Source organism: Gavialis gangeticus, unplaced genomic scaffold (genome assembly GCF_001723915.1).
Source record: "Gavialis gangeticus isolate Ggan-Ray unplaced genomic scaffold, GavGan_comp1, whole genome shotgun sequence".
NCBI lineage: Eukaryota > Metazoa > Chordata > Crocodylia > Gavialidae > Gavialis > Gavialis gangeticus.
In genome coordinates this window covers 53,823,941-53,835,016 of record NW_017728996.1, presented here as the reverse complement: position 1 = coordinate 53,835,016, position 11,076 = coordinate 53,823,941, and the positions used below count along the sequence as shown (strand labels likewise).

At 52.4% G+C, this 11,076-nt stretch overlaps 1 long non-coding RNA gene across 1 annotated transcript; it reads right to left on the bottom strand.

Annotated features, from left to right (window-relative positions):
* Window positions 1–5,284: 5,284 nt before the first annotated feature.
* On the bottom strand, window positions 5,285–10,707 carry LOC109288795. Its single transcript, XR_002095229.1, has 2 exons — window positions 10,087–10,707; window positions 5,285–6,026 (listed from the first exon to the last, which is right to left on the bottom strand). It is a non-coding gene; the product is annotated as an uncharacterized LOC109288795 (long non-coding RNA).
* Between the last annotated feature and the right edge of the window lie 369 nt (window positions 10,708–11,076).

Genomic DNA, 11,076 nt, shown 5'->3' with positions numbered 1-11,076 from the left:
AGATTTAGTGGGTCGCCTTCCCACTCTCTGCTTATCTCTCCACCCGCCCCTCTCTCCAGGCGCCGTAGCATTCCAGGCAGAGCAGAGCCATGACCTTCTCCTCGCCACTTTCTAATTATATTTCCCACCAGCCCTTTAGAGAGAAATTATGAGTCTGGAAATAAAAATGCTCGGAGGAAAACAAGGCCTGGGCGCCAGGGTCTGCAGGCTCTATGCTGTCTTCACAGCAATGCTGGCCACCTCCTGAAGGGAATGTGGCACCGTGGCAGGCCACTGCCCTGTTGGAATGTGCCAGTTCTGGAAAGCCGGGGAAGGGGCTGCAGTGACAGTGGCCAGCAATGTGGCACAGGGCAGGTTTCCCAGCCCATGGACCTCATAGGGTAGGGCGCAGATAGCACTGTCCTGTTCCACAGCTGATAATGGCCAGAAAATCAACAGAGGCCAAGTAGGCATGGGCCCAGCCCTAACCTCTTTCCAGCCACACCCCACCTTGCCCCTGCCTTGCTTACCAGCACCTTCCCCACAAACTGTTCCAAGGGGAAGACAGCAGACAAACACCGCAGGGGAGGCAATTGGGCCATCTGGGAGATGGGAATGATGTCATACCCAGGTAGGCCATGCTGTCCTGCATTCCTAGCCTGCCAAGACCAAAGTTTCCATCTAGCAAGGAGTCCTCCTGGCATTCAGGTGAAAGAGGATGCTGTCCAGATCAAGATGGAGTCTTGCTTGCAGAATCTGGAGTACGCGAAGGGCCACTCTTCCCTAGTGCCCTCCACCTTGTGGCATCATTCACATTAATGCAAAATGGGCATCAGGTGCTTCCCAGAGCAAAGGGTAGCACTTCACAGGGAACAAATGATTATGCAAGATGTCTGACAAATCACCTTCCAAAATACCCAGGTCTGCATTAGTGGTATCTGCCAAGCAGTAGCAGATGTCAGAGCCTTGCAGCTTACCTTGCCTTTGGAGATATCAGTGACCTGGAGTTTGGGGATTTCCTTACTGTAATTTTACGCGACACTCGTCAGGCCACAGCTGGAGTATTGTGTCCAGTTCTGTGCGCCCCATTTCAGGAGGGATGTGGACAACATGGAGAGGGTCCAGAGGAGGGCCACCCGCATGATCCGGGGACAACAGGGCAGACCCTGTGAGAGTGAGAGACTGCGGGACCTGAACCTGTTCAGCCTCCACAAGAGAAGGCTGAGGGGGGACCTGGTGACCGTCTATAAACTCACTAGGGGGGACCAGAAGGGTTTGGGGGAGACGCTGTTTCCCCTAGCGCCCGCTGGCATAACAAGGAGTAATGGGCACAAGTTGATGGAGAGGAGGTATAGATTGGACATCCGCAAAAACTACTTCACAGTTAGGGCGGCTAGGAGCTGGAACCAACTTCCAAGGGAAGTGGTGCTGGCCCCTACCCTGGGGGTCTTTAAGAAGAGGCTGGATGCCTACCTGGCTGGACTCATTTGAGTCCTGTTTTTGTTTTGGGGTTTTGTTGTTCTCCCGCCCTGGCGGGGGGTCGGGCTAGAAGATCTACTAAGTCCCTTCCAACCCTAAATCTATGAAACTATGAAACTATGCTAAGTGCATCAGTCCTGGAACAGAGATGGTCACAAACAGCACACATACAACCCCTCACTCAGGAACCTCAGCTCAAAATTCAAATACCCAGTTCCAGTATCTGAGGGAGCAACTCTCCCTCTGAGAGATCAAGGCAAAGAATAAGCTCTCTTGCTCCCACCACAACTCCCCCCAAAGACAAACTGTATCAAAGAGCTTACCCCCAGTACAGGTAAACACTGCTTGTAAAACCCTGCGTGACAGCACCACCTGTTCCATAGCTTATTATGGACCAACTGGCGGTTTGCGGGCTGCATCCAACCCACAAGAGGTTAACGTATAGCTCAGGTCCCTTCCCAGCTGTTACTCCACTTCCAGAGGGTCTCTGGAGCATGCAGCCCCTATAGAAGGTGACCTGAGTGGTACGCAGCCTGGGGGCTGAATCCAGTGCAGTGTGCAGCCACCAATCACTCCAAAGTTGGACAGCCCTGAAGTAGGCTTGGACCCCTGGATCCCTGGACTTCAGTGGAAGCAAGATTTGTATCCTGGGTGCAGGGCTTGAGCTTCAAGTACACTGTCATCAAAGAAAGCCCTCAACAGCAAAAAGTTGCCTCTTGCAGCTTCAAGTGATTGATCACCCTTGCTTTTCCTAGGATAAGCACTAACTAATCCCAGTACCATGTCTGTGGGAATAGCAGGGAGGGGGAAAGGGGATTCAGCAGGATAAGAAAGCTATGTGTGCAAAGGAATTCTTGAACATAAAAGCACCCTTGAGCCTCTACCTACCCTGGATGACTTCTAAAGGTGCTCAAGAGATTTTCTCCTGCTTGCTTACTATGTTTGAAAGAAACAGTCCTGTTTAACCTGCCTTTGCTTTGGGTGATTGGAGAAGTAATAGTCTCCTAAGAAACCAAAAGTTCAGCCACTGAGAGAGGAAGGAAATGGCAGTGACCCTGTGTATAACACATTTAACTCAAAGTCCTGACTCACACCGGGGAAAAAAATCTCTCTTTGTGAAAGAGAGTAAGCGCCTCGCCCAGATTCACTGTGAAATACTGAGCAGTTCCCATTAAAAAGCATTTAGATGGCTCCCGATCCTCATAAGTGGTATGGGAAAGTCTGCTGGGTCCCTGCCCTGGGAAGGGGATATGTTCTCCTTAAATAGGAGACAGGTGAAGGGTTTTTTTGCAAGCTCTTGAGTCTTCTTCCAAAATGTGAGCTAGGCTACATCCCTGCCTCAGCCCTGGCCAGAAAAGGTAGCATCCACCAGACCTATCTGCCACCTGTTTTCATCCAGATCCTTTCAATGTGGGATGCTCTGCTCCCTCCTGTCATATATCTCTAGAGGGAGAGTCGGATGGGAGAGGCTTGTGGAATGAGCTATATGTTTGATCCTGAATGAAACACTCTTCCAGTGTCACATCCCAGCTGCAATCACGATCAGATGTGGAGCTGACAGGACTCAGCACTATTGAGTGCCTGGCCTGTTGCCACATTGCTGCAGGCTGTGCTTTCATCAGGGCTTGTAAGCTAAGCAGGACCAGGTCAACTCAAGGCCAGAATGGAGCCCTCAAAAAAAACCCTGGTGGCAGCTGGGGTGGGTGATCACACTTGCTGTGCTTTCCTCTTGAGGTGAGGATTGAGCCTAGGCTCTAGGCTGGGGTTAGGAGAAGGAGTGAGTTACTAGGAGGACTAGTTCAGCTGAGACATGATATTGTAGCCATTTAATTGGGTGCTGTGGTGCTGCTAGGGGTTGTTCAAGAGCTGCCATGTCCTACTGCCCAAGTGGCTGCCTGGGGAGGTGAACTGAGCCCAGAGACAGACTCTGAAGCTGAGACCCTGGTTATGTCTCCTGCTGGCTCTGCCTTAACCTCCCACTCAGGCAAATGGGGATAATAAAATCCAATTGCCTGTCTCAGACAACGAATCAGACAATGTCTGTGCAGGCCTTTGAGCTGGCTGGTGGGTGTGTGCCTTTAGTTCAGAGTGAATGCAAGCTCTTAGCTCCCATAATGCTCTACTATCCCCATATAAAACCCTCTCCCCTGAGCTTAGTGGTATTTTAAACCCAAACTCTACTGGCACATTTAGATGAAGGCCCACATGTTGCTCTCTCTCTCAGGCTGGTACCTGCAGACACAGGCTAAATCATTTGAGTACTGAGTCCTCCAAGGCCTTTCCACAGATTCCTTGTATGCCCAAAAGGGCAGATGAGATCCCCAATTCTCTCCATACAGAAGCTCTGCTTAGGAGAACTACTGACAGGCTGGTGAGTACACTGCCAGTGAATACAAGAACCTGGTAAAGGCTGTGCACTGCTGCTGCTCACACAGTCCAGGCAGAGATCCATGCTGTTCACTCGAGTAAGCTCTGCATTGAAAACCTACCTGTGTGCACAGTCCCCTCCAGAAACCTGTGTGTGTCAAACTCTAACATAGTGCCCTGACTCCCCTAAGGTGAGAGTCAGTAACCTTCCAGGAAGGACTTCTCTACTCAGGTGTGGAGGGTTGAAATGCACCTGTTCATCTGAAGGAAAAGGTAGAAAAGTAAGGATCATTTGGGGATCCAAAAGGGAGGGAAATTGGACTGAGTAAATATAGAGAGAAGGAAGTTGACACTTTAGTAAATAAAATTAATTTTAGTGCAAGAATGTATAAAAGAGCATACAGGAATAGTATTGCAGGTATATTAAACAGACCAAACATCATCTAGATATGCTTTATTTCTTTTCTTTTATATTGTGAAGTGAAGGCAGTTCCAGCTAATATATGTACGCATACACACGTGTGTGTGTGGCCATGCACATGCGCGCATGCGCATGCGTGTGTTTGCACAGGGGCAGATCCAGAGGGGTGTACTTGTGCAGTTGCACCCTTCCCCCTTTGATTCATTCTCCACTCAATGTTTAAAACCAACTGCCTGGCAGTGGCAGCAGCATTTCTTGCCAGGCAGTGATGAGCGAGTCCACTGACTTCCTGGCTCTTTGTCATCTCCGGGATTCCTTCTAAACTCTTCATCCCACAGGTGTTAATGACCTTCTCTCCTTTTTAATGGTCTTGATGTTCCATCAATGAAGCCAGCCTTTGTTCTGTCATTCTCCTGTCTGTTCTCTGCTCCTGGTAATGAGCTCCTATTTTACAGCCCTGCAGACTGTTTTTAAATCATTCCAACAAAGTTATATTTGTTTTTGCTTTGATCTTAAACTGAATAATACAGCCTAAGGCCCCTAGCATATTAGTAAAGCTTCTAGTTTATTTTTAACTGGAGAAAAATACATGTTGTTTTATATGTGATGATGTACATCACCATCTGCACCCCCATTTTCAAAATCCTGGATCCATCCATGTATATGTCTGTGGGTTTGTGTATATTCACCAGTCTGTGAGCCAGTGTGTCTAGCCAGCTTCTTTGAATATTAACATATACAGCATTAAATGGATAATACAGGTGATAAATTATAAGAATAGTTGTATATTATGTTGTAAATATGTAATAACTCCAAATTCATGCAATCCCCATATATTACTCCAGTATCGGAGGTTTTTTCTATATCTGCCTGAATTTTAAAAAAAAGTTTTTGTTTAAAAAAAGCTGCCCCGTGTCTCTGTGCGCATGCCCCACTTCCCTCTATTTTGTGTGGTGGAGGGGGGTCTGTGCCTGTGCCCCACTGCCCTCTCTTGGAAGGAATCAGGACTGTGCCGACATATGACAGACCCTGCAGCCAGAGTGGCTTGTGAGACTTGCTGCCACGAGGAAGCTCTGGGAGTGGCAGCAGGAGGGAGCAGCACACTGACTCTGGTGAAGTTCCTCCAGGCTGATGCTTTTCGAGACTCTCCATCAGGGCTGAGCACTGCTACCTGGGCATAGGCAGATGGGAGCATGGGGAACCTTGCAAATGGCACCCCAGAAGTCAATGGGTCCATCCTAAGTGGGATAAGAGCAGGTCATGGGGACGTGTCTCCATCCACCCTGCCCTGCTGCCTGCTTGGCAATCAGCCGCTGGCTGCACCTCAGCAGAGAGAGGGGACCTGACGTGGGTCTGGGATGCAGTTGAGCTGCTGAACATGTTTTCAGCCCCTGGTGCCCCTTTCTGAGCCAGAACTGTATGTCTATGAGTCACTCCTAACCAATCGGAGGCAAACCAGTTCCATTGTATAACCTCATGTAATCTGGAGGTAACTCCAGGCAACGGCCCACGTGCCTGAGTCTGGGGAGGCAGTGGAGAGGAAAGACACCCACCCAGGGGATGGCTGTGGCTGTCATGAAAGTCTCCTGGTGTAGTGGGACCCATATAGCAAAGTGATCACACACTTCCTGGGGAAACCAGGGCAAACCCCCAGAGATCACTTATGAGGGAGGCCCCCATCTCGTATCAGTCCCATTTGTGCCATGCAATCCAGCATCAGCATCATGGCATTGGATATTCAGGGCTGCTCTGGTTCTGCCACAGACTCCCCATCCTCCTCCTGAAAGTTAAACATTTCCTTGTCACTTGTCAGTGCTCCACAGGGGCTGTCTCCAGAACTGCAGGGCAGGCAATGGCCCCCATCACCTGAGAGCTAGACAGTGGCCTTGGAGTTTGGCTCCTGATGTGAACACTCACCCTGGGGCAGGATTTGTGTCTGGGGGTGCCACGCCCCACTTGCCCATCAAGAAAGGACTCTGCTCAGGGTGGGTGTGCATATGGCAGGGTGCAGCAGTGCCCAGGGCATCTGGAGTGAGTGTGCATGGCATGTCCCAGTGGAGATCTCCGCATTACACACCACCCACCTCACATGAGAGGTGATCCTGCCTTTGCCTGCTGCAACCCACTCCAGCTGCAGGGGCACGCCCCAGCTGCCAGGGCCTGAGCATTTGGATTAGCTTGTCCTCTGCCCTGCAGTCCCCTCCTGGGGCTCACATGACTAAGGTGAGACATCAATAGCTGGGCATCCCCTTGTCCATGAGAATCCTGCCCTCCTGCCCCAGCCCAGCCCCGGCTGCCAGGCTGGGAGGAACTGGGGCAAGGGGGGCCTGTTACAGCTGGGTGCAGAGCTGAGGCAGAGCAGGCAACCAAGTGAGACAAACGCAAGCCGGGCAGGAGATGTTCAATGAAATATTAAGCAGGCTGAGAGGCCTCATAGCAAGCAGGGATAATTGGATGTGACCAGTGATTGCAGTGCGCAGTCTCAGGAAAGGAGGGGGCAGCTCGCTTCACTTCACCCTGTCAAGACAGAAACCTCTTCCTCCCTCAGCCCTCACACACCAAGCACATATGGCTCCCTTACACTCTGGGCTGGGCAAACACCATGCCACGCGGGATTCAGGAGGGTGGTAGTGCCAGCACCATCCCTGTGGTCTGAGATGCCTTCTCCACAACACCCATGGACAAGTGTGGGCTTGAGAGCTAGTGTATGGGGCCAGGAATGGCCTGTCAGGGCCCAGTGGGATTCAGGAGCTGCCTTCCCAGAACAGATTTAGCTTACTGGTCACCACCATAAGGCAGGAGGAAGAGACCACAATCCTGTATATCAGTCAGATGGTGATACAGCCTGCCAGTCCCACCTAACTCAGGCCCTGGGCCAGGGTTTCCCTTCCCAGAGCTGACATACACCAGTGGAAGGAGGCTATGAAGGGTCTTGAGGGCTCAGTCAGGCAGCGCATCCTGGGCTACCTTCCTCAGCTGTCTGGGAGAGGCTGAGGTGGCACAATACTGTCCCAAGAAGTCATCCTGGGCAGGCTGCCTGCAGAGCAGGCAGATGAAAGCAGCCATCCCCTCATTAGCAGCTGTCCTGGAAGGCTGGGAGCCCTGAGCTGTGATGCCAGCTCAGTTTCCATATGAGTAGGTGGCAGTCTGCCACTATGATGCACCGCCACGATCTTAACAATGCTGTATGCAAATTTGGTTTGTGATTGGCAAGATTCAGAGCAGGCCCCTCTCCTCCATGCTTGTGCAGCTTCTAGTGCAGCGGGGGGCCTTGGTTTTCACCTGGGACTCTCAGCTACTCCCCCAGCACACAGAGCCAGCAACTGTAGCCAAGGACCGCACCTAATAATGGAGCTACTCAGACCTCCCCTCATGCTCAGCTCTCCCCACTGACTCCTGTCTCTCTCAGCTCTCCCCCCTGACTCTTCCTGCTCTAGTCCCACAAGCCTCTCATCCGCATGGAGTGGGGTGGCAGGGGTAAGGGTGATATCAGCCCTCCCTAAGGAGCATAGAGGGGTCTGTCCCAGGGAATTCAACAGTACATAAAACAGGCACATCCCTGTTCCCTGGTGTGTTTTGGGTAGAGGGGAGATGAGGGGAGGATAACTCATTAGGGGCATCAGGGAACGAGCATCCTAACTCCAGGCCTTCCATTCTCTCTCCGCCACTATTTCACTCACAATCAGGTAGCAGGTTTCCCTGACCCCAGGCTGTAGGGACTGAAGGCTTCTGTAACACTTCATCTTGGCCTCGCATGCATCAGGGGACACCATGGGTACAGGGATATGGACGGGAAGCAGGACTGCGTTGGGCAGTGCCTGGCACAACAGGGCTCTGCCTGTACTAGAAAGGATTGCCAGCCTGGCAAGGGGAGGGGGAGCATAGCTGGAAGGAGGCAGCAGTGTGATACACTTGAAAGGAAACACTGCTCCCTCAGGGCCCTGGATTTTCAGGCCTGGAGCTTCCCATTGGCATATCTGCACCCAGCTGTCCCCAAAACCAGGCTGCAGTCTCCCCCAGCAGGACCTTCCCTTCAATTAGCTCTGTTTCCCAGCCAGCAAGGAGCCTCCTACGTCGTCTCACCTCCTCAGCTACTCATGGATGAGGATCTCAGGACTGGAAGCAAAGCTGGCACCCACAGCACCCTAAGGAGGGGATGGAGCAGGGCAAACAGATTAACACACAATGCCATAAACACAGGTCACCCCCCTTCCACTGGGGCATCAGGCGCAGCACAGCTGGCAGGGAGGATGCAGGCAGGGCTTCAGACTGGATCTCTTCAAGTGAAAAGACAGCATGGAGATGGGGTAGGGGGCAGGGTGGCCATGCCTGTGGAAACAGCCACAGTGAAAGGGCAGATTAAGTCCTTCTCCGACATGGTTTCTGTCCCCCATTTCAGTCCCTTCCTGGTCATGAGCAGCTTGGAGCAGCCCTTAGAGCCCCAGGGTGACAAGCCCACAGGTACAGATCTTGTAGGGCCCGTGAATGCAGAAGGTACTTGGGTTTGCAACCTGGTCCCTGCCTGCAAGATGCAGGTAGTGGGATCCATAAATCCAAGGGTTTTTTGGGGTGGTTTTATTTGCCTTTCAGGAGTAAGGGTGGGGGGGGGCGGGCACTTCACCATCACTGGTGCTCCCTGTGTCCCATTTGGCAGAAAGTAATGCCAAGTCATATCTCCCTCTCCCACACTTCGGGGAGTGAGTATAACCTGAACTGCTGGTGATAGACACCAGATTAGTTCTGTGCTGTTCAGAGGCATTGGCTCACTCCCAGGCAGAAACAGCAGCAGCCCTCAGGACCCACTGGGTCAACTGCCCTGTTATTAGGTCAAGGCCCTGTGGTGAAATGGCCCGTTGTTGTGTGCTGTTGGTTTCTGTAGCAGGATGCCCATTTGTAAGGACAGGGCAGTTTTCTTCATAGGTCCTAAATCTGGATCATGACACAGAATCAGAGCATTCCCCATCCCTCCACCCCCACCACAGAGCTTGCCCCCTTCCCAGCTGTGTACTTGGATAGGTATTCTTGGTATCCCATGTCAGAGGCTGGACCCTGAAATTATATCTTGTGGCCAAAGAAGCCTCATTCAAGAAAGTCTCTTTCCAGGTTTTTCCCTTCTGTCTGTACCCCACTGAGAGGCCAGCCCAACCCACTTCTAAGCAGACCATCATGTCCAGCCCTGAGAGACTAACCATAGCCTTCCCCATCAAACCCACCCTTTGAGCAACCCATTCATCCCACCACTGTAGGCACACTCCGATGGATTCCTTCCCAAACCCCTTCATGGGCAGGACAGGGTCATCCACTCAGGAGAGAGATGAGGCAGGTCATCAGGGGTGGGACAGGTGGGCCTCTTGAGGATGACCTCTATGTCTCCATGCAAAGGACTGAAGGGGTCTCTTGGGACACAGAGGCAGGACCAGTGTGCCTCTTATATTGAGAACCCCCTTAGATAGTAATATTAGAAGGAGCTCTTATTTCAAGGTAACAAAAGCCTATTAAGAAGAGCAAGGCCCTCCACTCCTTCTGTCCTGGGCCAGCACAGCCCAGCCCAGCCCAGATTCACATATCAGTTGCCCCAAAGCTTGAGGCAAAACTCCAGGTGACCTACAGGCTGAGGTGTGGTTGTGGAAGGAGGCCTACAGTATCCCACTGGTGCCCAGAAGGGTAAACCCAGGTGTGGGTTGTGGGTCTGCAGCGCAGTGGAGTCAGGTTCACATTGAGGTGGGTTTCTCATCATGTTCTCCAAGGGCAGAGACGCACAGCTTAGGCTTACAACTGCCTTTTCTCACACTGGCCAGGCAATGGAGATCTCTTATCCAGTTTCAGTTCTCATGTCTTACCTCCCTGGGATGTGACTGCTGGGTTGTTGCCCAGGCCATCCCGCTGCTCTGCCTGCAGTCCTGGCACCTCTGCCCTCTGACAGCTGGGCTCCAGCTCTGCTTCCACGACCCCCTGGAACCATGCGAGCAGCATGCCCTAGAATCAGGTTAGCTCTGCCACATAAGGATGCATGCAGAGAAAAAAGGCAGCAGCAGGAAGGTCCCAACAGGGCAGGGAGACAGAAATGAGAATGGCACAATGAGTTCCACAGCCTGGGCTGAGATGATGGGGCCATGCTGCAGCTCCCAGAGCCCTTTGTCCAGGCTGCCTGCAGACTCAGGCAGGCACTGCTGCACAGGTTCCACTCAGACCCCCGTCGCTGCCCTCCCATGAGGGGTTGGTTATGTTGTCTAACCCTGGATCTCTCACACCCAGCCCTGCCCTGGGATGGCCACAGGTTGATTCCAAAAGCATTCACACTGTTGTCTAAGCATCCCTGGTTGTGGGTTACCCTGCCTTTACCCCCTTCTCCTTTGCAACCCCTTACTCCCTGCCAATGCCATAGCAAGAGGGAGCGAAAGGGGTGACTGCCCCGGGTGCTGAAATGAAGTGGAGCCAACAGGCGCTGCCCAGCCAGGGCAGGGTGCAGGATGGAGCCAGGAGTGGTTCATTTCAGGGAGGGGGGCATGTGGGGACAGGGGAAGGGCGGCTCCTGTTGCTACGTGCACCCCTGGGCAAGCATGGTGGGGACATGTGCCCCCAGATCTGTGTGCAGAGTGAGGGTGGGCTGCTGCTCGGGCTTTGCCCCAGGTGACAAACTTCGTTGCCATGGCACTGCTCCCTACTGTTGGGTACAGCCCTTCCACTCTCTGCCCCTGGAGACATCCACACTGCCATACAGACAGGAAAAAGACCACAGTAAAGCAAAGATTTTGCCACTTATTTGTTGTGGCGTGTAGGGCACAACTGACCTGCCCGTGGGCATGAGGAACATACGCCAGGAAGCCTCA